Source organism: Myxine glutinosa, chromosome 6 (assembly GCF_964187855.1).
Source record: "Myxine glutinosa chromosome 6, kmMyxGlut1.1, whole genome shotgun sequence".
Taxonomy (NCBI): domain Eukaryota; kingdom Metazoa; phylum Chordata; class Myxini; order Myxiniformes; family Myxinidae; genus Myxine; species Myxine glutinosa.
In genome coordinates this window covers 42,433,084-42,451,153 of record NC_136266.1, presented here as the reverse complement: position 1 = coordinate 42,451,153, position 18,070 = coordinate 42,433,084, and positions in this window count along the sequence as shown.

Genomic DNA, 18,070 nt, shown 5'->3' with positions numbered 1-18,070 from the left:
GCTGCTGTTACCCCCATTCTAAAAAAACCTGGTCTAAACCCTGACACCCTAAACAACTTCAGACCCATCTCCAACCTACCCTTTCTGTCAAAAGTTTTGGAACGCGCTGTAGCCACTCAACTCAAACATCATCTCTCTGCCAATAACCTGTATGAAACATTCCAATCCGGATTCCGCTCCAACCACTGTACTGAAACTGCTCTCCTCAAAATCACCAACGACCTTCTCCTCTCCTCTGACGCTGGCAACCTCAACATTCTCGTCCTCCTCGACCTCAGCGCTGCCTTTGACACCATCGATCACACTATCCTCCTCACCCGACTTGAATCCACCTTTAACGTTACCGGCACTGCCCTCTCTTGGATTAAATCATACCTCTCTGACAGATGCCAGTTCATCTCCATCAATAACTGCAAATCCCCCACTGCTCCCCTCCCCCAAGGTGTCCCCCAAGGTTCAGTTCTTGGCCCCCTCCTCTTCATCCTTTACCTGTCCCCGCTCGGTCACTTAATCCGCCGTCATGGTCTCCAATTCCACTGCTTCGCCGATGACATCCAGCTTTTCATCTCCACCAAGTCCGTCTCCACCGACACCCACTCTATCCTGACAAACTGCATCACTGAAATAAAATCCTGGCTTCAAATCAACTTCCTCAAGCTTAACTGTGATAAATCTGAAATAATCATCATTGGCCCAAAAACGCTCACAAAATCCACCCATAACTTTGCCCTCAACATCGACGGTATCCCAGTATCCACCTCCCCTCACATCCGGAATCTTGGCGTCATCTTTGACCAAACCCTTTCCTTCGACAAATACACTAAACAGATCACAAAGTCAGCCTTCTTTCACCTGAAAAACATTGCCCGTCTCCGCTCATCCCTCTCCTCCACGGCTGCAGAAACCCTCATCCACGCCTTCATCACCTCCCGTCTGGACTACTGCAATAGCCTCCTCTATGGTTCACCCTCAAAAATCACCAATAAACTCCAATACATTCAGAACTCCGCTGCCCGTCTACTCACCCATTCCCGGACCCGTGACCACATCACCCCCGTCCTTTACAAGCTTCACTGGCTCCCCATCCCCCAGAGAATCCAGTACAAAATCCTCCTCTTGACATACAAAGCCCTCCATAACCTGGCCCCATCCTACCTGGCTGACCTCCTCTCCAGACACACTCCCACCCGCAACCTCCGCTCTGCTGGTACCAACCTCCTGACCCCCTCCATCCGGACCAAATTCAGATCCTGGGGGGACAGGGCCTTCTCCATCGCTGCTCCCACCCTCTGGAACTCACTACCTCACACCATCAGAGACTCCTCCTCACTCACCACATTCAAAACATCACTAAAGACCCACCTGTTCAACACTGCATTCAACATTCAACCCACAGCATTTAACCCCTGACTATCTCTTCTCCTTCTCCCTCCTTTTGCTTTAAATATTTCCCTATTGATTCTTGTCTTTTTGCAATTGTTGTTTTCATGTATTGTTATGCATTATGTTTGCCACTCTGTCAAAGCGCCTTTGGGCTTCTGGAAAAGCGCTATACAAAATAAATTTATTATTATTATTATTATTATCTATTTATTTCCAGATTCGGGAGCAAGATGCGTTTCAATCGCATTTCAAAATCATCATTGTATTGAGGAATTTCTGAAACCTCCTGCGTACCTTACGGCACCCACTGGACCACAAAACATCTCTACAGGAGGTTATTATATTTCCTTTTCGTAAAATATACAACTGTAATTGTAACTAAACGCATCATCTTGTCATGTGACCAGATCCTCAGATCTGATTGGTGTACGTTTGCGCGGACAAACAGACAGACTAACGCTGTTCTAAATGGCATTGCTTTCCGGGCTACGCCGTAAAAACTAAACAAAAAGATAATAACAAAAACTAGGACTGCACTCAGTATGGTGCCTGAGATATCTCCACCAGGATGAAGTGTTTACGTTTTGTATCCTCTTCGGCCGGATCTGGATTTGAACCTGGAGCATCTGACTCTGTGAGGACCACCAAGCATGCACAACGATTCCCATCCTTTGGTTGTTTCACCATCCCTTTGAAATGCAATCAATCAATTCAATCAATACATTTTAATCAACAAGTATTCAAGAACTTTTCAATTAATTTGAATCAATACATTTTCATAAATAATTTTCAATACATTTTCAATTAATTTTCAATGAATTGAATCAATGGATTTTAATTAATACATTTTCAAGAAATTTTAATCAATACATTTTCACAAACAGTTTTTCACAAAATTTTCAATAAATTGAAATCAATAAATTTTAATAAATAAATTTTCAATAAATTTTAAACAATAAATCTTTGGAAAATAAATTATAATCAATCAATTTTAAATGCATCAAGCAAGGAAACAGCAAGTACTATTTTTAGGGTCTTTCATATTACTCGATTCAAACGTGGCACACTCATTGGCATACACTCCAACCGATTACGTCACTGAGACTGGTGAAACAAAAAGAAGATGGCCCGCATGGGGATCGAACCCACGACCTCAGAGTTATTACCACCTCGCTCCCACCAACGGAACTAACGGGGCATTTACAAATACAAACTTACACAATCTGTTTCGATTATTGTTATCTGTTTTCATTATTGTTACCAGTGAGGATTATTGCTATCTGTTTCGATTATTGTTATCTGTTTAGATTATTGTTATCTGTTTAGATTATTGTTATCTGTGTGGATTATTGTTATATGTGTGGATTATTGTTATCTGTGTGTATTATTGGTATCTGTGTGGATTATTGGTATCTGTGTGGATTATTGGTATCTGTGTGTATTATTGGCACCTGTGTGTATTATTGGTATCTGTGTGGATTATTGGTATCTGTGTGGATTATTGGTATCTCTGTAGATTATTGGCATCTGTGTGGATTATTGGTATCTCTGTAGATTATTGTTATCTGTGTGTATTATTGGTATCTCTGTGGATTATTGTTATCTGTGTGTATTATTGGTATCTGTGTGGATTATTGGTATCTGTGTGTATTATTGGTATCTGTGTGGATTATTGGTATCTCTGTGGATTATTGGTATCTGTGTGGATTATTGGTATCTGTGTGGATTATTGGTATCTGTGTGGATTATTGGTATCTGTGTGGATTATTGGTATCTCTGTGGATTATTGGTATCTGTGTGGATTATTGGTATCTGTGGATTATTGGTATCTGTGTGGATTATTGGTATCTGTGTGGATTATTGGTATCTGTGTGGATTATTGGTATCTGTGTGGATTATTGGTATCTGTGTGGATTATTGGTATCTGTGTGGATTATTGGTATCTGTGTGTATTATTGGTATCTGTGTGGATTATTGGTATCTCTGTGGATTATTGTTATCTGTGTGTATTATTGGCACCTGTGTGTATTATTGGTATCTGTGTGTATTATTGTTATCTGTGTGTATAATTGCTATATGTGTGTATTATTGGTATCTGTGTGTATTATTGGTATCTGTGTGTATTGTTGCGGATATGAGGATTGTATGTTTTTGATTGTGTGTATTGAATTGGAAATTGCTGTGTAACATTGTTGATTATGGCCCCTCCTGCCTCCAGAGTTGTGTAAAGGTAAAAAGGGCGTCCCGGTAGTTAATTCCATGAAACACCACATTGAAGGACACGATAAAACCCTTGTTCAGTAGCTTATATCTTTATTATGTGTTTTAGATTAAGGCCTTGTCTTCCATTAACATGACACTCCATTGTACCAAGTGAAAAAGATAGATTCCCTTCATTCCCATTCCCAAAAACCTCCATTTCCCCTTTCGTCAATTGCCATTCGCATTGCCAACCAACAATTGCCGCCATTGGCCACGAGGCAGGGTTGGGGAAGAAAGGCGGGTCCCCACCTCGTCATAGAGGGGAGGAGTGAGTCAGCCCCACTCAACCAACCACGAACAAGGGGTTGGACTTGGAGAGGGTGTGGAGAGAAACATCAAGGACGTTCGCGAAGGTTGAGGGGCGGGGCCTATATAACCCGCCGCGGGGCGTTCCCCAAGCAGATGAGAGAAGGAGATGAGCTATGACAAGAGCTGAGTTGTGAGGTCCAAAAGCAGAGATCATCCAGGGAAGCACAAAGCCTGCTATTCGTCACCTTGCTCGCCAGCGGCAGCGTCCACAGCAGCAACAACATTCAACAGCCGTTTGGGGCCTGGACGGCAGTTTTGAGCAGGGCCGCGAAGGGACGGCGGCTGCCGAACGCGCCGATCGTGCTGCCAGCTCCGGACCTTCCTCTCCTCTCCAGCCAATCCTGCCTGCAATTTCCCCATTCGTGTATGTGAGTTTGTTCTGTTCATTCTGTCCTGGGTAGTCAATTAAGTCTGTATAAGCTAGTAATTTGCACTGTGTCACCTGCTTTTTCATGTCCCCTGTAAATAACCGTGACTGCTCTTTTTGCTTGTGTGTGTGTAAATAATAAACCCCGTTACTCTTCTGTACGTCTTCTTCTTCCTCTTTGTATTCGGTCGCTTTAGAGTTTTCCACATTGAATAGCTGTGGCGCGATCGGGCCAACGTTTGGGTGAATCGGGGAAACGGTTAGGTCGCGGGGCCTCCGCTCGGCAAACCAACATCCTTAACCGCGGACCGTAACAGTATTATTGGTATCTTTGTGTATTATTGTTGTCTGTGTGGATTATTGCTATCTGTGTGTATTATTGGTATCTGTGAGTATTATTGGTATCTGTGTGTATTATTGTTATCTGTGTGGATTATTGTTATCTGTGTGTATTATTGTTATCTGTGTGGATTATTGTTATCTGTGTGTATTATTGGTATCTGTGTGTATTATTGGTATCTGTGTGTATTATTGTTATCTATGTGTATTATTGTTATCTGTGTGTATTATTGTTATCTGTGTGTATTATTGTTATCTGTGTGTATTATTGTTATCTGTGTGTATTATTGTTATCTGTGTGTATTATTGTTATCTGTGTGTATTATTGTTATCTGTGTGTATTATTGTTATCTGTGTGTATTATTGTTATCTGTGTGGATTATTGTTATCTGTGTGTATTATTGGTATCTGTGTAGATTATTGTTATCTGTGTGTATTATTGTTATCTTTGTGGAATATTGTTTTCTGTGTGTATTATTGGTATCTGTGTGGATTATTGTTATCTGTGTGTATTATTGGTATTTGTGTGTATTATTGTTATCTGTGTGTATTATTGTTATCTGTGTGGATTATTGTTTTCTGTGTGTATTATTGGTATCTGTGTGGATTATTGTTATCTGTGTGTATTATTGTTATCTTTGTGGATTATTGTTTTCTGTGTGTATTATTGGTATCTGTGTGGATTATTGTTATCTGTGTGTATTATTGTTATCTGTGTGGATTATTGGTATCTGTGTGGATTATTGGTATCTGTGTGGATTATTGGTATCTGTGTGTATTATTGGTATCTGTGTGTATTATTGGTATCTGTGTGGATTATTGTTATCTGTGTGTATTATTGTTATCTGTGTGGATTATTGTTTTCTGTGTGTATTATTGGTATCTTTGTGTATTATTGCTATCTGTGTGTATTATTGCTATCTGTGTGTATTATTGGTATCTGTGTGGATTATTGTTTTCTGTGTGTATTATTGGTATCTGTGTGTATTATTGTTATCTGTGTGTATTATTGTTATCTGGGTGTATTATTGATATCTGTGTGTATTATTGTTATCTGTCTGTATTATTGGTATCTGTGTGTATTATTGTTATCTGGGTGTATTATTGATATATGGGTGTATTATTGCTATCTGTGTGTATTATTGGTATCTGTGTGGATTATTGTTTTCTGTGTGTATTATTGGTATCTGTGTGTATTATTGTTATCTGTGTGTATTATTGTTATCTGGGTGTATTATTGATATCTGTGTGTATTATTGTTATCTGTCTGTATTATTGTTATCTGTGTGTATTATTGTTATCTGTGTGGATTATTGTTATCTGTGTGGTTTATTGTTATCTGTGTGTATTATTGTTATATGTGTGTATTATTGTTATCTTTGTGTATTATTGTTATCTGTGTGGATAAATTGGTATCTGTGTGGATTATTGTTATCTGTGTGTATTATTGTTGTCTCTGTGTATTATTGCTATCTGTGTGTATTATTGTTATCTGTGTGTATGATTGTTATCTGTGTGTATTATTGTTATCTGTGTGTATTATTGATATCTTTGTGTATTATTGGTATCTGTGTGGATTATTGTAATCTGTGTGGATTATTGTTATCTGTGTGTATTATTGGTATCTGTGTGTATTATTGTTATCTGTGTGGATTATTGGTATCTGTGTGGATTATTGGTATCTGTGTGTAGTATTGTTATCTGTGTGGATTATTGTTATCTGTGTGGATTATTGTTATCTGTGTGGATTATTGTTTTCTGTGATGATGATTTGTGCATGCCGGGAGGTTGGTTTTGACCCAGGGATTGTTTATTTTCCTTTTGTGTCAGGCCATCGCCATTTTGTCTTTTGCCTAATTTTGTCTTTTGCCTACTTTTGTCTTTTGCCTACTTTTGTCTTTTGCCCACTTTTACCTACTTTTGTGTTTTCTCCATTCCTGTTTATTTTTTCAAGGATTTTGCTTTGTAAAGTTACCACAATGTGACGGTGACTTTGTTTTGCGAAGTGTTGGTTAAAATGCCAAAGTCTCAATTTTGCGACTGGACAGCAAAATTATTCAAGTGAGTAACCCAGAGTGAATTTGTGTGCCCGAGTGTACCAGGTAACAAATCTTGGTACCAGGAGTGGGGTCTGGAAGTTTGGAAAATCAGGGCAAAGGCAAAAGTGGTGGTGGTTAAGAGTGCACCCACAGGTGTGATGACGGCAAGTGCAGCCTGGGGTGCAGCAGATACAGACTATGAAGCAGCTGGAGATCCAGGAGGTGTGCGGACGTTGGTCGGAGGGAAGATTCCTCTAGATCCTCGACGGGGTGGGCCTGCACAGGACCCAGTCAACGGGACAGCGGAGGATACTTCCACGGGCGAGAAATTTAGTGATCCCAAAGTATATACAGACTTGGCATTTAATATGGAATATTTTTTTGTGGGGGTGAACTTACTTTTCAAGTTGACTTAGAACCAAAAGTTCATTGGAATTATGTTGAAATTATTCTAGATTTTGTTGATGTGACATTTGAAAGAAACAAAAACCACATTTGACATTTCGAAGCAAATAAATTGATCTTTGAAAGTGATGAAAACTGATATCGAAATCAATTCATGGACAGTACTGTGTTAAACTTCTGTGCGTTTTCCAGAAGTATTTCTTTATTTTGCACATTAGCCAAATTTTTTTTAACAAAAACAAAAGTTAAATTACAACTGGGATTACGGACAGTAAAATTACAGTTCAGTACGTCGTGTAACCCCCACGAGCATTCAGGAGAGCACGTACACATTGAGGCATGCTGTTCACGAGATTTGCCAAGGTTTGGACAGGAATCGCTTGCCATGCAGTGGCAACGGCCTGCTGCAATTCACGCACAGAGGTCGGCTGCTGGTCCAAGTGGTCGATTTGACGCGTTAATTCTGCCCACAAGTTCTCTATCGGATTCATATGCGGGGACATGGCAGGCCACTCCATATGCTCTACACCACGGTCAGCAAGAAAGGGTTGGATCATGCGAGCACGATGAGGCCATGCATTGTCATCTTGGAAGACAACGTTTCCTCGAAAGGCTGCACGAGCAAATGGAAGCAATGTTTCTTCCACAATGGCCCTGTACTTGAACTGGTTCAGGTTTCCATTCAGAACAACCAGGTAAGTTTTGCCCCCTGCATGAAAAGCAGCCCAAACGGTCACCCCACCACCTCCAGCTTGGACTCTTGGCACTATACAATCTTCGTTGTAGGCTTCATGCACTTGTCTGCGCACTCGGACATGGCCATCTTGGAAATCAAGAAATCAAGACTTGCCACTGAAGATCACGTCATTCCAGTGTCCTGGCTGTCATTGATGGTGCTCTCTGGCCCACTGTAATCGGCGCTGGCGGTGTTGTCTTGTCAGGCGTGGCTTTCTCAGGGGACGCCTAGCATGATAGCCTGCTTGAACCAGTCATTGGTTGACTAGCCTACTGGATACAGGCACATTTGTCAGTTGCTGCCACTCATCCTTAAGCCGATTAGCTGACTTGGTATGGCCATTGCGGACTAACCGGTGCAGCTGGCGATCATCCCTCCTTGTGGTTCTGCGGGGACATCCTGGCCTCGATATTGGAGGAGGGACACCCCTCTGAGCATTTCGTTTCGGGATCTTTGACACCGGACCTTGAGTGATGCCATACTGCCGAGCAATAGCACGCTGTTTCATGCCAGAATTTCATAAAGCCACCACTCAATGACAAACAGCATTGTCGAGTTGACGGACCATCTCCAGAGGAAGCGGCAATAACTTTTGTAGACGTGCAGCAGTTGTTTTCCTCGAATACAGAATGCAACAACACTTATATACCCGATTGTGAAGACAATCATCAAATGTACCTGTCCATACATTTTGTCACACCACCTGTGATATAATCCTGTTATTGAATTCTTGCTGCGACAGACAATCAGTGACATGGTTCTTTTATCAAATAAATCACCGAAGCGTAAAAGAAACTCACCAGATTGATATTCTGAGTTCAGAAAGGAAACCCAAGTCAAGAAAAAAAAAATTTCCATATTAAATGCCATGTCTGTATATATGTATACAGTCACGTGAAAAAGTAAGTACACCCCATGTAAAGGTTTGACTTTTTCAACATATTTCAAAATACAGCTATTTTATCTTCATTTCAACAATATTGATAGATAAAGGTGATATAATATGACAAATATCATGAAACATTTACATATTGTAGTCCATTGTATAATTTAAATAAACATAAATGCAAATTTCGCATGTGGAAAAAGTAAGTACACCCTTGGCCCTCATCGGTGGTATTGCCCCCTTTGGCAGAAACAACCTCAAGTAGGCGTTTCTTATAACTGTCTACCAGTCTCTGACATCGACTGGGAGAAATTTTTGCCCACTCCTCCATGCAGAATTCTTTCAGCTGTGCGATGTTTGAGGGGTTTCTTGTTTGCACAGCTCGTTTCAAAACCCTCACAACATCTCGATGGGATTTGGACCCGGGCTTTGACTTGGCCATTCCAGAACCCTCCATTTCTTTCTTTTCAGCCATTCCTTTGTGGATTTACTGTAGGTTTAGGGTCATTGTCATGTTGCAAGGTCCACCTTCGGTTGAGCTTCAACTTTCCGTCAGATGGCCTCACATTATCCTCAAGCACCCTCTGGTACAATGAAGAATTCATAGTGGATTCTATGATGGTGAGCTGCCCAGGCCCTGATGCAGCAAAGCTGCCCCAAACCATAATATTTCCACCACCATGCTTTACAGTTGGTATGAGGTTCTTGTGGTGAAATGCTGTCTTTGGTTTTCGCCAAACATGTCTTCTGGTACTGTGGCCAAATAGCTCTACCTTTGACTCATCTGTCCAGAGCACATTGTTCCAGAAGACTTCCGTTTCCGGTCTTGCTGGCGAGGGTTCGTTTATTCGCAGCTCTAGATGCTCTCCATCGAAATCGAAGTTAAGTAATTGTTCCCATTTGTATTTTCGTTATAACTGTATTTCTTTTATGGTGTATGTACGTATATTTTTCCGACGAAGATTTTCGGTGCAAATCTTTCATACCTGTATTGAAAATCGTGTTAATTCGTGTCGTGTCTTGAGGCCTTGTACAGTGAACACTGTACAACCTTGAGGCGTTTTTTTTCTCTCAGCGGTCCGTTGTTTGTGAAACCAATAACTTTCGTTCTCTGTTTTCGCAGTCTTTTCACCCCATAGCCTACTTCCTTATGTAAATCTCAACTCAAAAAAACAAAAAAAATAAGACATTACCTTCTCTGTGCTCATTCGTTTATTCATTCTTATTCGTTTGTTCGTTCGTTCGTTCTTCGACCACGTGTTTCTCCCCCATTTCCCCAGATAGATTGTCAAATTTCAACTCGTTATTTTATCGTCCATGCGATATTGTTTGATTATAGTTAGTTTTGGTTTGAATTTCCTGTAACTCGTAATTAATTAATCGTGTTCTGCTCCTCGTGTGTGGCCTTGTAGTTGTACCCCCGTCGGTGTTTTGTTAACTTAAGCGTGTTTTGCTTGGCTCTTAGTTTTTTCCCTTCTACCCCGAACATAATACTCTGTCTAACGTTCTAAATCCCCACCCCCCCAAAAAAAAAACAAAAAAAAAACAAAAACATTTATTTTCCTTTCTCCACGTGTACTGTTGTCTCATCCTGTATTTTCTGTCCAGGTGTGCTGTTCGCCCCGTCCCCATTATCTCCTTGCCATCCACCGTTTGCCCTGTTCACGTGACTCGTGGTGGTCCCTCTCGGCTCTCCCCCGTTGGTATTTTGTGCATAGAAGATTGTTCACAGTTCTGTTTAAATATTATTTAAATATGTTTAACCTTTCCCCTTCTGTGTTTATTTCAGTGGTATATTACAACACGCTGTTTTTCTTCCTATTTAAAAGGCTTTTCTCAATTTCCTCTCCAACTCATTCCACTTCAAAAAAAAGAAATTCAATATCTTTAACGTCTCCCTCACTACATGGTCTAAATTCACATTCATTCCATCCCTCCTCCATCGTTCTGAATCGGATTGCTAACTTGAAAATCACAACAAACCCAATTTTATCAATGTTCGTCTTTCATTAATCATCCACTTTCTAAACTCCCCTCTTGCCCCTCCCATCCAAATCCCCCCCCTTGCACCTACACTCCTAAACTCCCCCCTTGCCCTTCCCCTCCTAAACTCCCCCCTTGCCCCTCCCCTCCAAATCCCCCCCTTGCCCCTCCACTCCTGAACTCCCCCCTTGCCCTTCCCCTCCTAAACTCCCCCCTTGCCCCTCCCCTCCAAATCCCCCCCCTTGCCCCTACACTCCTAAACTCCCCCCTTGTCCCTCCACTAATAAACTTCCCCCTTGCCCCTTCCCTCCAAAACTCCCCCCTTGCGCCTCCCCTTCAAAACTCCCCCCCAACCCCTCCCATTCAATTCTCCCCCCATACCATTCCTCTCCAATTCTCCCTCCTCCCCCCTCCTCCTCCAAGCTGCCTCCTCCCCACTTCGTCTCCCTTCTATCTCATACCTCCACCCCACCAAACCTTCTACTTTCCTCTGCCCCCCCTCAAACAACCCCTCACTGTGCCTCATCCCTTCACCATCAAACCTATCATCCTCCTCATCCTTCCCTTTCTTGGAACCTTTCTGCAATATCTGACACACTATCAACTGCTCTCCCTACCTCCCCCTCTCATCCTTATTCTTACCCTACTCCTCCCCTCCCCTGTCCTGTACCTGATGCTCCCCCTCTGTCTTCATTACTGATCTCTCCATACAGGTTGCTTCTGACAATCCAGACTTGATCTGCTTAACAGAGACTTTCCTCCCTCAAGATGTCTCTGATTCCTTAATATCTTTTCCTGGTTACTCCATCCTCCGGTATGATAGACCTGAGCCTCGGCCTGGTGGTGGGGTGGCTATCTTTATCAAAAACTCTCTTCCTCACTCTCCTTGCACTGCCCTCTTTCCTCCTCACCCCCAGGAGTACCTCTGGCTACGGCTTCCTCTCCGCTCCCACCTTTTGTTCATATGTGTTCTGTACCGTCCCCCAAACAGTGATGACTCCATCTACATTTCACTGTCTGACAACATGGACCAACTTCTATCCACTCATCCTAACTCTCTCTTCCTCATATGTGGTGACTTCAACTGTCATCATGCCACCTGGTTGGGTGTGGGTTCCTCTCTCACCAGTCATGGCACCTCAGCAAAGGACTTCTGTGACTCACTGGGATTGACACAATCTGTCAATTTCCCGACCCGGATCTCAGCCAATGGAGTATCTTCTCTTCTAGACTTGGTTATGACAAACTTCGCTGCTAATGTCTGCTGCTCTTCTTCTGCTCCAATCGGTTCTTCTGATCATGTGCTTGTCAAAGTGGACATCTCTCTGGCCATTCTCAGAGAGCCTCCTCAGCGTCGACGAGTCTGGCATTTCACTCAGGCCGACTGGGACGGTCTTCAAGCAGCCATCAATCGTCTGGATTGGTCTCCCATCTCCACTGCCTCTGACATCAATTCTTCCTGGGAATTCTTCCAAAGCAAACTGATCTCTCTCATGCACAGATTTATCCCATCTCGCCTTCAGTTGTCTTACCCTTCCTCCCGTCCCTGGTACACTGAATCTTGTGGTGAGGCAGTTGCCCTGAAACAACTTGCCTTTGCCTCTTGGAAGGCTAATCCAACTGAAGGCAATCTCAGTTCCTTCCACCAAGCTCGGAACAAGTGTGTGTCTACCCTCAGGAGTGCCAGGAAGCACTATCCCTCCTCACTCAAGAATGAACTCTCAAACCTGTCTCCTTCCTCCAAATCCTGGTGGCGTCTGGTCAAATCCGTTTCTGGTGTTTGTTCCCCCTCCATCCCCTCCCTTACCTCAAATGGCCACACAGTTGACATCGCACGTGACAAAGCCGAATGCCTCAACTCTGTGTTTGCCTCAATATCCTTAGTCCCAAACCCAGCTCTCTCTGTTCCCACCTTTCCCAGTCGAACCCAACTGCTCCTGAACTCTGTGTCCTTCTCTCCTGACAAGGTGGAGGAGTTTTTGTCAAACCTCGACTCTGATTCTGCAACTGGACCAGACGGCATCAGCCCACGGGTCCTAAAATCCTGCTCTGCCGCTCTATCTCACCCTCTCTCTGTTCTTTTCACCCTATCTTTTGCTCAAGGTCATCTGCCAGCATCCTGGAAATCAGCTAACATTACCGCTTTACACAAAAAAGGTGCAAAAACAGATCCTTGCAACTACAGACCAATCAGCCTGCTCCCAATTATCAGCAAAGTCATGGAATCCATCATTGCTTCGGATATGAAATCTTTCCTCTTCTCCAATGGCTTGATCTCTGATCATCAATTTGGTTTCAGACCAGGTCACTCTACTCTGGACATGCTGCTTCTGCTGTCTCAACAATGGATGGAGGTCCTCAATGCCAAACAGGAAATCAGAGCTGTCTCCCTTGACATATCACGTGCCTTCGATACGGTCTGGCACCCAGCTCTGCTCACCAAACTCTCCTCCTATGGTATCCATGGAAATCTCCATGCATGGCTTGCGGACTTCCTCTCTGGTCGTAGTCAACGTGTGGCCCTGAATGGATTTCTCTCATCTCCCCTTCCTGTTCAGGCTGGAGTTCCCCAAGGCAGTGTGCTGGGCCCTGTGCTTTTTCTGGTCTTTATCAATGATCTCTCCGACTCTCTGGAAAATCCTCTCTATCTCTTTGCTGATGACTCCACTCTCTGCCGCTCCATTCCTCTTCCCTCAGATCGGCAGTCTGCAGCCTCCTCACTCTCTGAAGACCTGGACAAAATCACAGACTGGTCAAACAAGTGGAACATGTCTTTCAATCCTGACAAATCTCACTCTCTTACTATGTCTCTCCGAAAGGATCGACTGGACAACCCTCCCATCTACTTTCTCAACAATCCTCTCCAAGAAGTTCTGTCGCTCAAGCTTTTGGGTCTCACTATCTGCCATGATCTTTCTTGGGAAAACCACATTTCCAAGCTGGCCTCCAAAGCCAGTCGCCGACTGGGCATCCTCCGTCGTGCGAAGTCCTTCCTCGGCACACCTGAGCTCCTCACCTCATACAAGGCTTTCATCTGCAGCTCAATGGAATACTGTTCTCCCCTATGGGCTGGTGCTCCTGCCTCACATCTGGCTCGGCTTCACGCTGTTGAATCCAAAGCTTTCAAAATCATTGGAATCTCCCGTGATGAAGCTACCTCTGAGGGCCTTTCACTCACTCACCGCAGGCAGGTAGGTGGTCTTTCTGTCTTCTACCGACTCCTCTCCGGCCTTGCTCCCCCAGCTCTCTCTGTGCTCGGTCCCCCAAATATTCCTACAGGTCGCAGAAGATCTGCCAGCAACCATCTGATGGTTAAACTGCCGAAATCTCGGCTTTCTGCTCACCTTCACTCTTTCATTCCTCTTTTCTCCCACCTCTGGAACAAACTCCCACACTCCCTTCAATCCCACTCCTCCCTCCAGGTCTTTAAAACAGCTGTTCACCACCATCTCTTATCTTCCCCCATCCAAAACCTTGATCTTTTCTACCCCCACTAATTTACCCCAGATCCACCTTGTTTGAAATTCCAACTTCTTTCCTGGAAGTCCTGGCAGTGTCCATATGTTTATACCTCTCCCACCCCTCGCCCCCCTTCACATGCCTCCCCCCCAAAGCCCTCTCCCTCCCACAGATCTCTCGATGTCTCCATGTCTCTCGGTCCCTGCTGTCAAATGTTGTGTTTGTGTCCTTCCCCCTCTCTCCCCATCTTGTCTACCGCTCCCGATGTTATTTGTTTTATGTGTCTGTTTGTCTTTCTGTGTGATTAATGTTCGCTCTTTCACGAGCCTCGATCTTGTATACATACAAAAAAAAAAAAAAAGAAAAAAAAAAAGTGCTGGTCTTTGCCTAGGTGTTCATTGGCAAACTTTAGTCTTGCCCTGATGTTCTTTCTGGACAGCAAAGGTTTCCTCCTGGCACACCACACCTCCCCATGTTGATCAAATTTGTGCAGCCTCTTTCTAATGGTGGACTCGTGCACTTTGACATCAACAGTGGCAAAATCTACCTGTAGGTCCCATGATGACATTGTGGGGTTCTTAGAGACTTCTTTCAGCATCTTGCGGTCTGCTCTCGGGCTGAACTTGCTGGGGCGGCCAGGCCTGACCAAGTTGGCAGTTGTTTGGAATCTTCTTCACTTGTAGATAATGTTCCGGACAGTCGATTGATTGATTTCAAATTGTTTGGAGATCTTTTTAAATCCCTCCCAGTCTCGTATGCATCTATAACCTTCTTTCTGAAGGCATCAGAGAGCCCTTTTGATCTTGGCATGGTGACGCCGCACGCTTCACCAACAAAGAGCAAACCAAACTAAATGTCTGAGGTTTAAATAAGACAGGTTCCTCCAAGATCCTCTCTGACAATGTTCTAATCATTTGCACCTGAGCTGGTGCACCTGATTCTAATTTTAGGTATATGAAGTAGTGATAAATGTAGGGGTGTACTTACTTTTTCCACATGCGAAATTTGCATTTATGTTTATTTAAATTATACAATGGACTACAAAATGTAAAAGTTTCATGATATTTGTTATATTATATCACCTTTATCTATCAATATTGTTGAAATGAAGATCAAATAGCTGTATGTTGAAATATGTTTAAAAAGTCAAAACTTGACATGGGGTGTACTTACTTTTTCACGTGACTGTATGATAGGGGACAATAACAGGATGTTGTTGGAGCCAGGGAACACACCACTGGCAGGAAGTCTGTTCGGTATTCCGATGCTCCGAGAGACTCACAAACATTTGTTCCCAGAGCAGGTTGCCAAGCTTGGACAGCAATGGCAACAAGTGGCTAAGCAACACAAGAAAGCAGTTAGCAGGAGTTTGAGCAGAGCGGGACCGTGTTCAGTGCACACTCGAAGCCACGCAGATCTCGTTGCCGGAGTTGGAGCAGCGCATTGCATCCCAGCCCAGTGAAACAGAGCGACCATCTGATGTTGAGCTGAACCTGCAAACCCAGGTGCAGAAACTACAGCAGGAGAATTAAGATGTCTTTGTTCAGTACCAGGCCCAGGTGCATGATAATGATCAGCTATCTCGTCATATTGGCGTGCTGGAGCAGCACATCGCTGTGCTCGAGACATCTGCGGGTGAACTGGAGCAAGCTGAGGGAGAACGTCCACATTTGCGGAGAATGCATCGGGTGAATTTAAGGGCCTGTGTGGGACCGATACCAGAGCCAAGAAGGGGTACTGTTCATCAGGAGAATCTAGAGAATAAAGATCCTGCCGTCCATCAGGAGGACATGTATGTTTAATGTTTCCAAGAAGAGGTTGTAGCGGTTACCGCTGGATGTACATTATCGCCTTGCACCGGCCAGAACACGGCCAGACGCGCCTCTCCCGGGCATGCCCGGACTCACTGTTCCCGGGCACGCCCGAACCTCCCGGGCACGCCCGGTCTCGTCTTTCCCGGGCATGCCCGCTCTCGCCTTTCCAGGGCTCGCCCAGAGCGTCCGGGCATGCCCGCTATCGCCTTTCCAGGGCTCGCCCAGAGCGTCCGGGCATGCCCGCTATCGCCTTTCCAGGGCACGCCCAGAGCGTCCGGGCATGCCCGCTATCGCCTTTCCAGGGCTCGCCCAGAGCGTCCGGGCATGCCCGCTATCGCCTTTCCAGTGCTCGCCCAGAGCGCCCGGGCACGCCCAGCCTCGACTTGCCAGGCCGCAGCCAAACACGCCCGGGCAGGTCCAGACTCGCCTTTCCAAGGCTCGCCCTTGATACCCGGGCATGCCCGGTATAGCTTTTGCCGGGCAAACTTCCCGACATAAATGTGTATATATATTGTTGCCCGAAAAACGGGCTTGTCAGAATACCTGAGCTGTTTTGTTTCAATAAAGCAACTCGGACGAATTCCGTCTTTGGTCGCGTCAATTCTTTCGACTCGCGTTGGAGCGCAGTTCCTTCATTGGTGACCTACCGACATGGATACGGCAGTGACGCTTAAACTGCCTACCTTCTGGGAGACTCACGCGGCTGTTTGGTTCGCCCAGGCGGACTCCCAGTTCGCCCTGCGAGGCATCACCGCGGACGACACCCGCTTCCACCATGTTGTGGCGGCGCTCGGTCCCGCCACCGCGGCCCGCGCCTTGAGCCTCCTCCAGCACCCGCCGGCTGCTGACAAATACGACGCGCTGAAGACGCTCCTCCTCGGCGCTTTCGCCCTCTCACCGGCAGCACGCGCACGGCGCCTGCTTGACCTGCCCGAGCTCGGCGACACGCGCCCGTCCGAGCGCATGGACTATATGCTCTCGTTGCTCGGCGAGCACTCTCCGGCATTCCTGTTCCGGGAGCTGTTCCTCCATCAGCTGCCTAACCCGGTACGCCTCGCCCTGGCTGGCACGTTGATCACGGATTCCCGCGCCTTCGCCAGGGAAGCCGATAAGATCTCCTCGGTGGGCCAGCACATCGGCGCGGTTACCTGGAGCCCGCCGCCGTCTGAGGCGACGCCCACGACGCCCGAGCGCCCTGCGCGGTTGGAGGCCGAACTGCCGGTGCAACTGGCGGCCGCCACGCCGCACCGCCCGCTTCCGACACGACGGCCGGGGCCTCCACCTGACCGGGTGTGGTGTTATTACCACGCCAGGTTCGGACACAAGGCTCGGACGTGCCGGCCCCCGTGCACTTTCGGCAGGTCGGGAAACGGCCGGGCCGGCGTTCATTCCCAGCCATGAGCGCCGGCCACTCGGGCAACTTGCTGTTTATTCGGGACAAAGCGTCTGGACGGCGTTTCCTGTGCGACACCGGCGCCCAACTGAGCGTCATACCTGCCTCCGAGCAGGACAGGCTGGACGCAGTTTGCGGCCCCTCTTTGGTCGCTGCTAATGGCTCGGCCATACGCACTTTCGGCCCACGCGTCGTCACCCTCTGCTTCGGCAGCCAGTGCTTTCAATGGACTTTTGTTACCGCCAGCGTCCCCGTGGCTTTGCTGGGCGCCGACTTCCTCTGCGCGCACGGGCTGCTGGTCGACGTCAAACGACGTCGCCTTGTCCACGCCGAGACCTTCAGCTCCCTGGCGTGCACAATGAGCAGCTCCGTGCCGCCCGAACTGGCGTGCGCCCTCCCGGCAACGAACGAGTTCGCTCGCCTGCTCGTGGAATTCCCGGCCCTCACGCGGCCGACGTTTTCGGCCGTCGCGGTGCGGCACGGGATCGAGCACCACATACCCACTACGGGCCCGCCGGTCTACGCCAGGGCCCGCCGCCTCGACCCAGCCAAGCTCGCCGTGGCAAAGGCCGAATTTGACGCGTTGGAGCACCTCGGCATCGTGCGGCGCTCCGATAGCGCGTGGGCATCGCCACTGCACATCGTGCCAAAGCCGGGGGGCGGATGGCGCCCGTGTGGTGACTACCGCCGTCTCA